This window comes from Oryx dammah, unplaced genomic scaffold (genome assembly GCF_014754425.2).
Source record: "Oryx dammah isolate SB20612 unplaced genomic scaffold, SCBI_Odam_1.1 HiC_scaffold_24, whole genome shotgun sequence".
In the NCBI taxonomy this organism is placed as follows: domain Eukaryota; kingdom Metazoa; phylum Chordata; class Mammalia; order Artiodactyla; family Bovidae; genus Oryx; species Oryx dammah.
Window position 1 is genome coordinate 30,842,243 of NW_024070208.1, and position 11,463 is coordinate 30,853,705.

General features: G+C 46.9%; 1 non-coding gene across 1 annotated transcript; it reads right to left on the reverse strand.

The window, feature by feature from the left end:
* Positions 1 to 9,321: 9,321 nt before the first annotated feature.
* Positions 9,322 to 9,394, reverse strand: TRNAG-CCC. The gene has a single exon. It is a non-coding gene; the product is annotated as a tRNA-Gly (tRNA).
* Positions 9,395 to 11,463: the final 2,069 nt, after the last annotated feature.

Here is an 11,463-nt window from a genome sequence, read left to right on the forward strand (position 1 = left end):
TTCTTGTCCGGAGAACCCCATGGACAGAGGAGCCTGGCGGGCTGCAGCCCATAGGGTTTCAAAGAATCAGACACGACTTAGCGACGGAGCACCCACGCGCTGATACCTTGGGGGCCCCGGGCAAGGCAAGGTAACCTCTCATCTCGGGGTCCTCAATCAAACTCAAAGGACATGGGCATCTTTGTGGGGCACTGTTCTGTCTACCACATTCTTAGACTAATGTTGTGACTCATCAGTGACTCATCGAATCACCTAAATGGTTTGGAACCAGCATTCCCACTCCCCCACCCACCAGTTTTATTGAAAAAGAGTTGACACACATCACTATGTAAGTTTAAGGTGTACTGCACGATGGTTTGATTTACACATATGGTCAAAGTGATTACCATAATATGGAACCAATATTTCTAAATGAAATCAGAATACTTTGCTTGTAATAAGGTTAAGTATTGTTGCATGAACATCAAATTTTATATGTGTGCGTGTTACTTGGTTAGCAATCTAAATAAGAAATAGATTTCTACAGTGAATTTTTTTTTTTTTTTAAAAAGGAGAGTGACTACGAAGCCATCATGGTAGCCTCCTAATTGGTCTTTCTGCCTTCGGGCTCTCTAATCCATTCTCCACACGGCTGTCAAAAAGTTCTTCCTAAAAATAAACTGGACACGTCACTCTGCTTTAAAATCTCTAATGGCTCTGCATGGTGAGCTTGGTATTCTGTACCTGCTCCTGCGGTCCCACTGTTCACTCCTACCTGGCTGGGCCTCACCTTCATGGGCAGCCTCACCTTCATGGATGGCCTCAACCAGGCTCCTTGGCTTTGACTTCTCCTTGGGTGTGGGCAATGAGAGGCAAGGGAAAATCAAAGAGGGCTGGAGTAGAGAGAAGTTTAGGGTGCTTTTCCTCCAGCTTCTTCTCTGCCAGTCAAGGGCAGCTTCATGGGTGTGTAACCTGGACAAAAGGTACAGGCCCCCTGTGCTCAAGGAAGGCAATACATTTGGTTTAACGCTCTGCTGTTGCCATCCTCAGTTTTTGAACAAGGTGTCTTCATGCTCATTTTGCACTGCAGATGCGTCAGCAGTTCTGCGTCCAGGCCACACGCCGCAGAGCCAGTGCTGCTCTGCAAAGGCACAGCTCTTACCTGACGCCCACCTCCTACAACAGGAGTTGTGAGGTTGTTGGGTTCCAGCAACGTTACCCACCTGCCTCTGCAGTCCTGGTGGGGATGTGGTGCCTGCTGCTTCTGACCCTGCATCATCCACCTTTAAATAGTCCCTCCACTGAACTCAGCTTCCCTGGTGGCTCAGAAGGTAAAGAATCTGCCTGCAATGCAGGAGACCCAGCTTTGATCCCTTAGTCGGGAAGATCCCCTGGAGGAGGGCATGGCAACCCACTTTAGTATTCTTATCTGGAGAATCCCACGGACAGAGGACAGTGCATGGGGTTGCAAAGAGACAGACAGGACTGAGTGAATTTCACTCACTCACTTTTCACTCTCATTGAATTCACTTCACCCCTCTCAAATTGTCTGCTTCCTTTTGGAACCCTCCCTGAAAAACAGTCCAGGATAAATATCTGAAGTCTTGGCACTACAGTCTAGGACCCTTGACAGGCTAGCCCCTCCTGGTCTTTGTAGCTGACCCACCACACTACTTTGTTCCTACTACCCTATGCTCCATCAGTCCTCTTGTTTCCACAAATACCATGTCTTTTCAGATCACTGCTGCTGCTGCTGCTAAGTCGCTTCGGTCGTATCCGACTCTGTGTGACCCCACAGACGGCAGCCCACCAGGCTCCCCTGCCCCTGGGATTCTCCAGACGAGAACACTGGAGTGGGCTGCGAGTTCCTTCTCCAGTGCGTGATTAGTGTTCTGCAACTGCTGAAGATGCCCCAGTCCATGGCTTCCTCTTCTTCCACAGTGACGGCATTTTTAGCTGGGCACCAAGTTATCCAGATTATGACAGCACATCCCAGCTTCCCTTGTAGGCAGCATGGCCCTGAGATGAAATTCTGGCTAAGACTACACAAGGAGAAGCGCTTGTATCTTTGGCAGGCCCCGGGAACCTTCTCTAAGAGATTCTGCGGACTCTTCTTTGACCCTTCCCCCGTCCTGTGGCCTGAGATGTGGGCCATCTTAGACCTGCGGATGGAAAACATGCCCTGGGGATGCAACACGATGATCTGGAAGGAATCTGTGTCCCTGAACATTTCTTAGAACAAAAGTCGTACCTGGTGCTCTGGGTTACATGCCTAAAGGCCTAGGGAATTTAAATAAGAGAGGGAGAAAAACTCTTTAAGCCACTGATATTTGAGTTTTCTATTTCTTCCCGATGAACCTAACTAATTGTACACCTATTATTATTCACTCAAGAAATAGTTATTGAGAACTCCTGTGCACCTGGTGCTGTTATAGGCTCCAGGGATGCAGCTGGAATAAGCAGGGAGCAATGGTGCCACGTGTGGGTGGAGGTGTGGCAACTTGAAGCGGTCATGGCTGGAGAGGGTGCACCTGGAGGAACAGGTGAGGAAGCCTGGAAAGAGCACAGACAAGCCTTCAAGACAGAACGTGCCAATGATATCAGAGCCAAAGTTCCAGGAACACAAGAAGTTATAACTTGCAAATAATAAAATTCAGCCTCCCAAATGTCAATCATCACACTAAGTGACCAGAAAAGGTGAAAAAAAAAAAAGAACAAAATCTGTTTTGCAAATATAAGCACAAACAGAGCAGCTATTGGTTATTACTGACACTTGGTTATTAATACCAAATACCTAGTTATTTAATACCAAATGAAGACTTCCAAGAGGAATTCTTAACAGGACAAAGTAAGTGACTTTTTCTCGATGAAGGAGAAGACAAACGACAAAGAAAATTGCCATCATGAACAATTATGCCAGATGAATAAAACCAAAATACAGAAACTCCAAACTCTTAGAGTTATGTCTAAAATTTTAGAAAAAATAATAATATTGAGAAAATTTTAATATACCCCTACTTAAGGATTCAGTTCAGTTCAGTTGCTCAGTCATGTCCGACTCTTTGAGACCCCATGAATCGCAGCACGCCAGGCCTCCCTGTCTATCACTAACTCCTGGAGTTCACCCAAACTCATGTCCATTGAGTCGGTGATGCCATCCAGCCTTCTCATCCTCTGTCGTCCCCTTCTCCTCCTGCCCCCAATCCCTCCCAGCATCAGAGTCTTTTCCAATGAGTCAACTCTTTGCATGAGGTGGCCAAAGTATTGGAGTTTCAGCTTTAACATCAGTCCTTCCAAAGAACACCCAGGGCTGATCTCCTTCAGAATGGACTGGTTGGATCTCCTTGCAGTCCAAGGGACTCTCAAGAGTCTTCTCCAACACCACAGTTCAAAAGCATCAGTTCTTCAGCACTCAGCTTTCTTCACAGTCCACCTCTCACATCCATACATGACCACTGGAAAAACCATAGCCTTGACTAGATGGACCTTTGTTGACAAAGTAATGTCTCTGCTTTTGAATATGCTATCTAAGTTGGTCATAACTTTCCTTCCAAGGAGTAAGCGTCTTTTAATTTAACTTAAGGATTAGGCAGATACAAAATAATTTCAGATAGAGAGGACCTGAACAATTTATTTTTAAAATGATTTGATGCAAGCTCTATAACATAAAACAGATTCTAAACTTTTTTTTTAAGTACCTGTATGCTCTGGTTGTGTGAGGACAGTGGGTAGATGGGAAATCTCTGCACCTCCCCATCAATTTTGTTCTGAACCTAAAACTGTTCTAAAAAAAATTAAGTCTTCATATTTTACAAGGTACTTAAATGGAACATTTTCAAAATTCAACCACAAAAAGCATTAATTAATATATAAAGAACAGGTACAAGTATACTATCTAATCACTATGCTACCAAACTTGAAATACTGCAAAAAACACAAAACTACCTAGTTTTCTTAAATGAAACACATACACACACAGGCATCCACATACACACATTAAATGTTTTAAATATTTCTGGGGGTGAAAGAAGAAACTGAAATGGCATCAAGAATTAATGTCAAGAAAATAACAGTGGTGGTGGTTTAATTGCTCAGTCGTGTGACTCTTTTCGACTCCAGGGACTGTAGCTCACCAGGCTCCTCTGCCCATGAGATTCTCCAGGCAAGAATACTAGAGTGAGTTGCCATTTCCATTTCCAGGGGATATTCCCGACCCAGGGATCAAACCCAAGTCTCCTGCATTGGCAGGTAGATTCTTTACTGACTGATCCAGCAGGGAAGCCTGAGGAACTAACCATAAAGAGAAGCTTTCAGACCAGTAGCTAAGGCATAAGGACTCTAATTGGGTTTGGGAGGTGGAGAGCCGCAAAGAACCTTGCTTCCACCCTAACGATGACAATCTTGGTAATCAGTAGAATCATAACGCTGTTTCAGCCCATCTCAGAGTTAAGGTTGCAGGCAATGAAGTGAACCAAATTCGGTGGTGACAAGCCCTCCAAGGAAAATGGAATGTGAGGACTGTTTCACCCATGTGGGAGCTCAGAAAGAAGAGGTGGCCGTCGTTAACACCAGGGGCAAGGAAACAACTCAAACATCATGGATTCTTTAAGGGCCAAGTGTAGACCTCCATGAGAGTGGCCAAGTGTAGACCTCCATGAGGGCTGTGAATCCCTGGGAGCCTAAACACGGGGTATTCAAACCCACTCTGAAACTCTTTTCCCCAGGCTCCATGAGAGATTCGCAGGCAGGGTAGGGCAGGGCAGGAACCTGGGGGCGCTCCCTTCCATGACACACAGGCACAGGATCCAGCTCTCATGCCCCGGAGACCCAGGCAAAGGTCCTGGGCTGCTGGGGGAGGCATCATGGCCAGAGCTGGGTGATGCCAGGGGTGGGGTGGAAAACGCTCGGTCCCAGAGGAAAAGTAACTGATCCTGGAGAGAGGGACAGAGGTGAAAACTGACTGCTGCTGGAGGAGGGCAGGGAGTTCTCTCCTACCAGGGCCACCTCCACGCTCACTGCAGAGCTGTGTGTCCTTGGGGGAAGGCACAGGACCACCTGAGCAAGCCCTCCTCTAAGTTCAGACGCTCAGGGTCTGCCTAGGACTGAAGCCAAGACCTCAGGTGACCCAAGAACGCTCCCCTTCGCCCACCATCATCTCACTGAGTAAACAGGCAGCAGCCACATACCACGGAGGGAGGGCGAGGGTGATGAGAGCAAGGGGTCCGTGGACCACATGTGCAGAACATATACCCACAGCAGCCCAGTCCCAGTGAGTGCAGGTGACTTCACCTGAGTGCTCTGAAGGTGTGAAGCACGGCAGGTAACTGCAGGAACAGTAAAATAACATGTTTAAAAAACTGATTCCTTCCCAGGAGCAGCTGGGGAACGCTGCTCTAGGCTTGCCAGAGGACGCCTAGCTAAGATGAAGCGTGTCTTTTCCTCGTCCCGGTTCCCGCTGCAGGCCAGACACGTCTTCTCCCAGCAATGGTAGAAGTGCAAGAGAGCTGGCCGCATGGCACCAGCACTTATTAAGGTTTCTCCTTGTATTGCCTCTGTCAACATACAATACAACATACAAGTTAAGTCACGTGGCTGAGCCCAGGCCCAGGAAAACTCACTTTGCCTGGACAACTATGTGGCTTAACTTTGGTTAATTAGAATGAGGAAGAGAGAGAGGCTAAGATCTCTCTGGGCTTTGACATTTTAGAACTGAACCATAGGGCATCTTTCCCAAGTGCGGGGCAAACAAGAAGTAACAAGGGTGAAGAGTGAGAGTTTTGGCGCTGCCTTGGCCCACTGGGGTGGTCAGGATGGTCCTGACAATAACACACAATAACCCACAAGAGGGGCTTCCCAGGCAGGAGACTTGGATTCCATCCCTCGTCTGGGAAGATTCCACTTGTCTCAGAGCAACTAAGCCCACGTGCTACAATTACTGAGCCTGAACTCTAGAGCCTGGGAACTGCAGCTACTGAAGCCCGGGCACCCGAGAGCCTGTTCTCCGCAAAGAGAAGCCGACAAAGAGGAGCCCGTGCACCGCAACTAGAGAGAAGTCCCTGCTTGCCGCAAATAGAGGAAAACCTGTGAGCAATGAAGACCCAGCACAGCCAGTAAATAAATTATATATATATTAAAAACTAATACACCAGAAGTGCCCCCAAATGGAGACTTCCTCTCTGCCCAAGTTACCAGAGAAAAATATTCAGGACTTTCTTATAAATACATACCTACTTCCAGGCTTCTCCATTCAATTTGTCATTCATAATTCAGTGGACTCAGTGCCACACATTAAATCGGGTAGGAAGATATACAATAAATGCATATACTTTTAGAAGGCTGCTTCAGTTTCATGGAAATAAAAAAAAAAAACAAAACCAATGGAGAGCCAAGGAACGTAATTGGGAAAGAGGTAAAATTCATAGTCTAGGTCAGAAATTTTAATTTTAGTATGAATAAGGGAACGGTGCAGGGCCTGCAGGTTTCGAGCTTGGTTTTGAGTGATTCACAGGTTGACTCACATCAGTGCGTTGCCAGTTACATCGGAGATGGATCGGAGGCAGCCAGGTTCTCCTGTATAACATCAGAATGAATCAAGTTCACACCACAGGTTCTGTCACAATGCGGCTGGCCTCTGCAGAGCTCTGGGTGCAGCCACGAAGGAGACGTGTGAGCAACAGCGAAGGGCGAGGCAGCGTAGAACGAAGCCTTACACGTCTGAAACTGAGTATTATGGACTCTAAATATAGGTGCAAATAACCGCTCTGACGGGAAATAATATATCACTGAGTTAAACTTTCTATGTTTAAAATCTGAAGAGACTTCTTTTTCTCTGCTGGGATCTATCTTTAGAAGAAAAAGAAAGCCCTTCACAGTTTGGAAATGTGAGGACTCAGAATTTAGACACAATGGATTCCGTCCCTTCTCAACCTAGGTCATTAAAAAGAAAAAAAAAAAAAAAAAGAAACTGAGCTAGTGAGAGTCATTGGGTCCTTTAGCTAAGAATAGTAGTGAGTCTCTGCTATCGTCTTGGACCAGGGTTCTGGGGACAGGGTTCCCAAGAAGCCGGTATCTCCAGCAAAATACCTGCACCCTATCCTCACCTCACCTTCAACCAGTGCTTTCATCAAATGAGTACAGTAAGTCCCATACGTGCGAACAAGCTCCCTTTCTGAAAGTGTGTTTGGAAGTCCAGTTTGTAAGTCCAACAAATGAGCCAAAGTACTCAACTAAGACTATCAGCTGTTTAAGTACTGTTCTATAATAGGTTTATGATACTTTTCACACAAATAATGGGTACGTAAAAAACCAAACACCAAAATAAAGAAAACATTTTTAATCTTACAGTACCTTGGAGTACAGTAGTACAGTAGCTGGCGTACAGGGGCTGGCAGGCACATTTGCATCTTTGCAAGTTCAAACATTGAAGATTTGTATGTGGGTGACTTACTGGTATTGTAAGCCAGTCCTTCTGAGTTACAGATGATTCAAATGTGAACTACTGCTGATGGGGATGGGGGAGGGAAGGGCAGGAGCAGAAGGAAACGGGGAAGGGAAGAGGAGTGCTATGACTGGGTCGTGTCTCCACCAAAACTCACGTATTGAAGCTCTAACCCCCTAGTGTGGCTGTGTTCAGAGGGAAGGGCTTTAAGGAGAGAATTAAGGTTAAGTGAAGTCATCATCATATCAGTTCAGTTCAGTTCAGTCGCTCAGTCGTGTCCGACTCTTTGAGACCCCATGAATTGCAGCACGCCAGGCCTCCCTGTCCATCACCAACTCCCGGAGTTCACTCAAACCCATGTCCATCGAGTCGGTGATGCCATCCAGCCATCTCATCCTCTGTCGTCCCTTCTCCTCCTGCCCCCAATCCCTCCCAGCATCAGAGTCTTTTCCAATGAGTCAACTCTTTGCATGAGGTGGCCAAAGTACTGGAGTTTCAGCTTTAGCATCATTCCTTCCAGAGAAATCCCAGGGCTGATCTCCTTCAGAATGGACTGGTTGGATCTCCTTGCAGTCCAAGGGACTCTCAAGAGTCTTCTCCAACAGCACAGTTCAAAAGCATCAATTCTTCGGCAAGTCATCATGGTGGGGCCCTAATTCAAAAAGACCAATGACCTGATCAGAAGAGAAAGAAATATGGGGCCACTCATGCAGAGAAGCGGCCATGTGAGGACCTGGCAAGAAGACAGCCAGTTGCAAGTCAAGGGGAGAGGCCTCAGGAGAACCAGCCCTGCTGACACCTTGACCTTGGACTTAAAGGCTGCAGAACTGTAAGAAAATAAATGTCTAATGTTTAGGCCACCCTGTCCATAGTATTTCGCTATGGCAGTCCCAGCAACCTCATAAGGGAAGTAACATTAATTAATTATCCACTAGGCTTCCCAAGTGACACTAGTGGTAAAGAACCCACTCCAGTATTCTTGCCTGGAGAATCCCATGGACAGAGGAGCCTCGCAGGCTACAGTTCATAGGGTTGCAGAGAGTTGGACACAACTGAAGTGACTTAGCACGCACCCAAATGGCCAGTACTGAGACAAACAGCCCATTAACTTAGTCCTCTCAACAGCCCAGGGAGTAAGTGAAACTGGAGAGAACTAAGTTTCAGAGACAGAAGCTTGCTCAAGGTCATGGGATGATGGCCTCTGAATCTCAATTGTCTACTTGATTTCAAAATTCAAAAGGTTTCCATTATATTGTTTCTCAAATATTAGTGTGCTTCAGAATGTTCAAGAGAGTTTGTTTAGATTTTAGATCCCATGAAGATAAGATGTGGGTTCAATCCCTGGGTCAGGAAGATCCCCCGTAGGAGGAAATGGCAACCCACTGCAGTATCCTTGCCTACAGAATCCCATGGACAGAGGAGCCTGGTGGGCTACAGTCCATAGGGTTGCAAAGAGTCAGACATGACTGAGCACACACACACTCACTCACACACACACACACACACACACACACACACACACAGATCTGCTGATTAAGCTTGATGCCTGGGACCTGAGCCTCTGTATTCCTGTTGTTGCCATTGCTGATGTTTGGGCCTCTGTATTTTTAACAAGCTCCCAGGGGATGTGGATTCACACTATTTCCTTGGTTCATGAGGCTGGTCATGTTTTTTCACCTTTCCAGAGTAGATAAGCAGCTAAGGCTAGTAAGGCTAATTCAGCATCTTTCTTAAGCTCTCAGCTTTATTAGAACTCTACCAGCTATCACTTACATTACCTTTTATGGGGGAAATTTCCAATAACATCAATTTATAAAAATTATTTATTTATTTGGTCTTAGTTGCAGAATGCAGGATCTTTAGTTGTGGGATGTGAACTCTTAGTTGCGATATGTGAGATCTAGTTCCCTGACCAGGGATTGAACCTGGGCCCCCTGCATTGGGAGCTCAGAGTCTTAGCCACTGGACCACCAGGGAAGGCACCCAACAACACCAGTTTAAAAAACATTTTGGCACATGTCCTTGGGCAATCACATGACCCTGAAAGTCTTTAGTTTCTGAAGGTATGTCTTCCTCTACATTTTGAGGCATTCACATATAAATCTAAGAATTTTTAGCATGGAGGTGTCTACAGTCTCTGACCTGTTTATTGTCAGTCTCATCCTATAAAACAAAATATCACCAGGATAAAAATGCTGAACGGTTTTGGAATGCTAATAACTATGCTTTACTTCATGATGTTTTGTAAATTTGGAGTTCAGTTTATTGCATTCTCAGAAAGTACGTGCACCCACAGTCACCTCGGGTCATTGGGTTATCATTTTGTGCAGAGAACTAAATACCAGATATTCCTTCCTTAACCAGGTTTCCAGAGCTTTCTAATTGGTCTCAGGGAGAAAGATACGTGTGCAGGCCAGCCTATTTTCCTACTGTCAAGTAATATCCTTCTTAAGGAACGTCAGATCCCACAGGCATGGACGGCCGGCCGCTTCACCATCAAACAGGAATGTAATTTGCTTCTACAGGATCCTTTCGAGGCCCGGCTCTTGATTTCTTTTCCACTGTTTTAGGAATGCAGTAAAATCAGAAACTTTATTTGGCTGCAAGGATTGTTAGCTATTTCCTAACTGTTCCTCCAGGGGAAAGGGGATAGTCAGAGGAAATGAGAAGATGGCAAAAATCGATAGAGTCTGCCTAAGTGACTGCTCTCTCTGCCCTGACATCCGAGCCCACGCTCACAGCAAACGGGAAGCTGGTGGGCCTGCAAGGCCCTGGTCAAGGCAGGTCCATGGCCAGAGGAGGCAGGCACAGGGAGAGGCAGACCTTCTTTCCTCCAGTTCATCCCTGCTGGAGGGCAAGGGGCACGCACAGGAAGAAGCTGCTCCCCAAAACAGCTTCTGCAGAGCCTAGCTGGAGGCACCCAGAGGAGGCACTGGAGAAGGCAGTCTGCCCCGAGGCCACCAGATTGTACACTTGAAAAGGGCAAATTTTATGCCATGTAGATTATTACACCCAGTTTAAAAAGGCTATATGAGGGACTTCTCTGCTGGTCCAGTGGTATAAGAGTTCACCTTTCAATCCAGGGGGTGCGGGTTTGATCCCTGCTTAGGTAGCTAAGATCCCACATGCCTCCTGGCCAAAAAAACAGAACATAAAACAGCAGAAGCAATATTGCAACAAATTCAATAAAGACTTAAAACAAAAAAAAGGTTATATGAGAAAAAAAATCTCCACCAAGGGCTTCCGGTTTAGATACGTTAAGTGAGAGAAAGGCAACAGGCTTGCAAAGATGACCCTGGAAGCACCCAGAGACAGGAGGTGGTCACCATCTGGGGAGCAGAGGTCCTTGTTAGGAAGCTGGGCGGGTGGACAGGTTGGCTGTCACGGCTTCCTGGTCTTGCTTCGAGAGTCCCATTCCTGAGGAGTCTGAGGAGGAGGTGTTTTGTCCCCAGAGCAGATACAGAATGGCAGGCTCCCTGAGATCTGACACACCTCCCACTGCTGCCCATGGGGTGAAGGGGGCCCCGTCGTTAGGTTGGGCTATAAGTCCACGGCTTCATCTCTCCTGTGTCATCCACACTGACCCTCATTAGTGAGTCACCCAAGCCAAGGCCCCTGCAGAAACTGCCTCATCTCAGGCGTGAGCTGTCTGCACCCGCAGCCTCTTGAAAGCTTTGCTCCTAAAACCAGCGTCTTTGCTCCTAAAACCAGCGTCTTTGCTCAGCTTTGTCCTCTTTGGGCCTAGGTCATTCAGACTCCACCGTTCAGCTGCCCGCCCTTAAGCCAAGGGACATGGCGGCGCTCCGGGCATCATGGGCCATAAAAGGGCCCCAGACCCCCAGCTGGGGACTGCTGCCCCTTGGTTCCCTCACTCTGACTATTCTGGACAAGTTTGGGCACACAGCCTAGGGCAGGATTGCCAGGCCATGGCTCCCTTCTCTGAGATCACAGCCATCCTCTCTTGATTCAAGTCGTCCTCTCTTGATTCAAGTCTTCCTCTCCAGCATTCCTATCTCTTCTGACCCAGGATATCAGTTCTTTCTTCT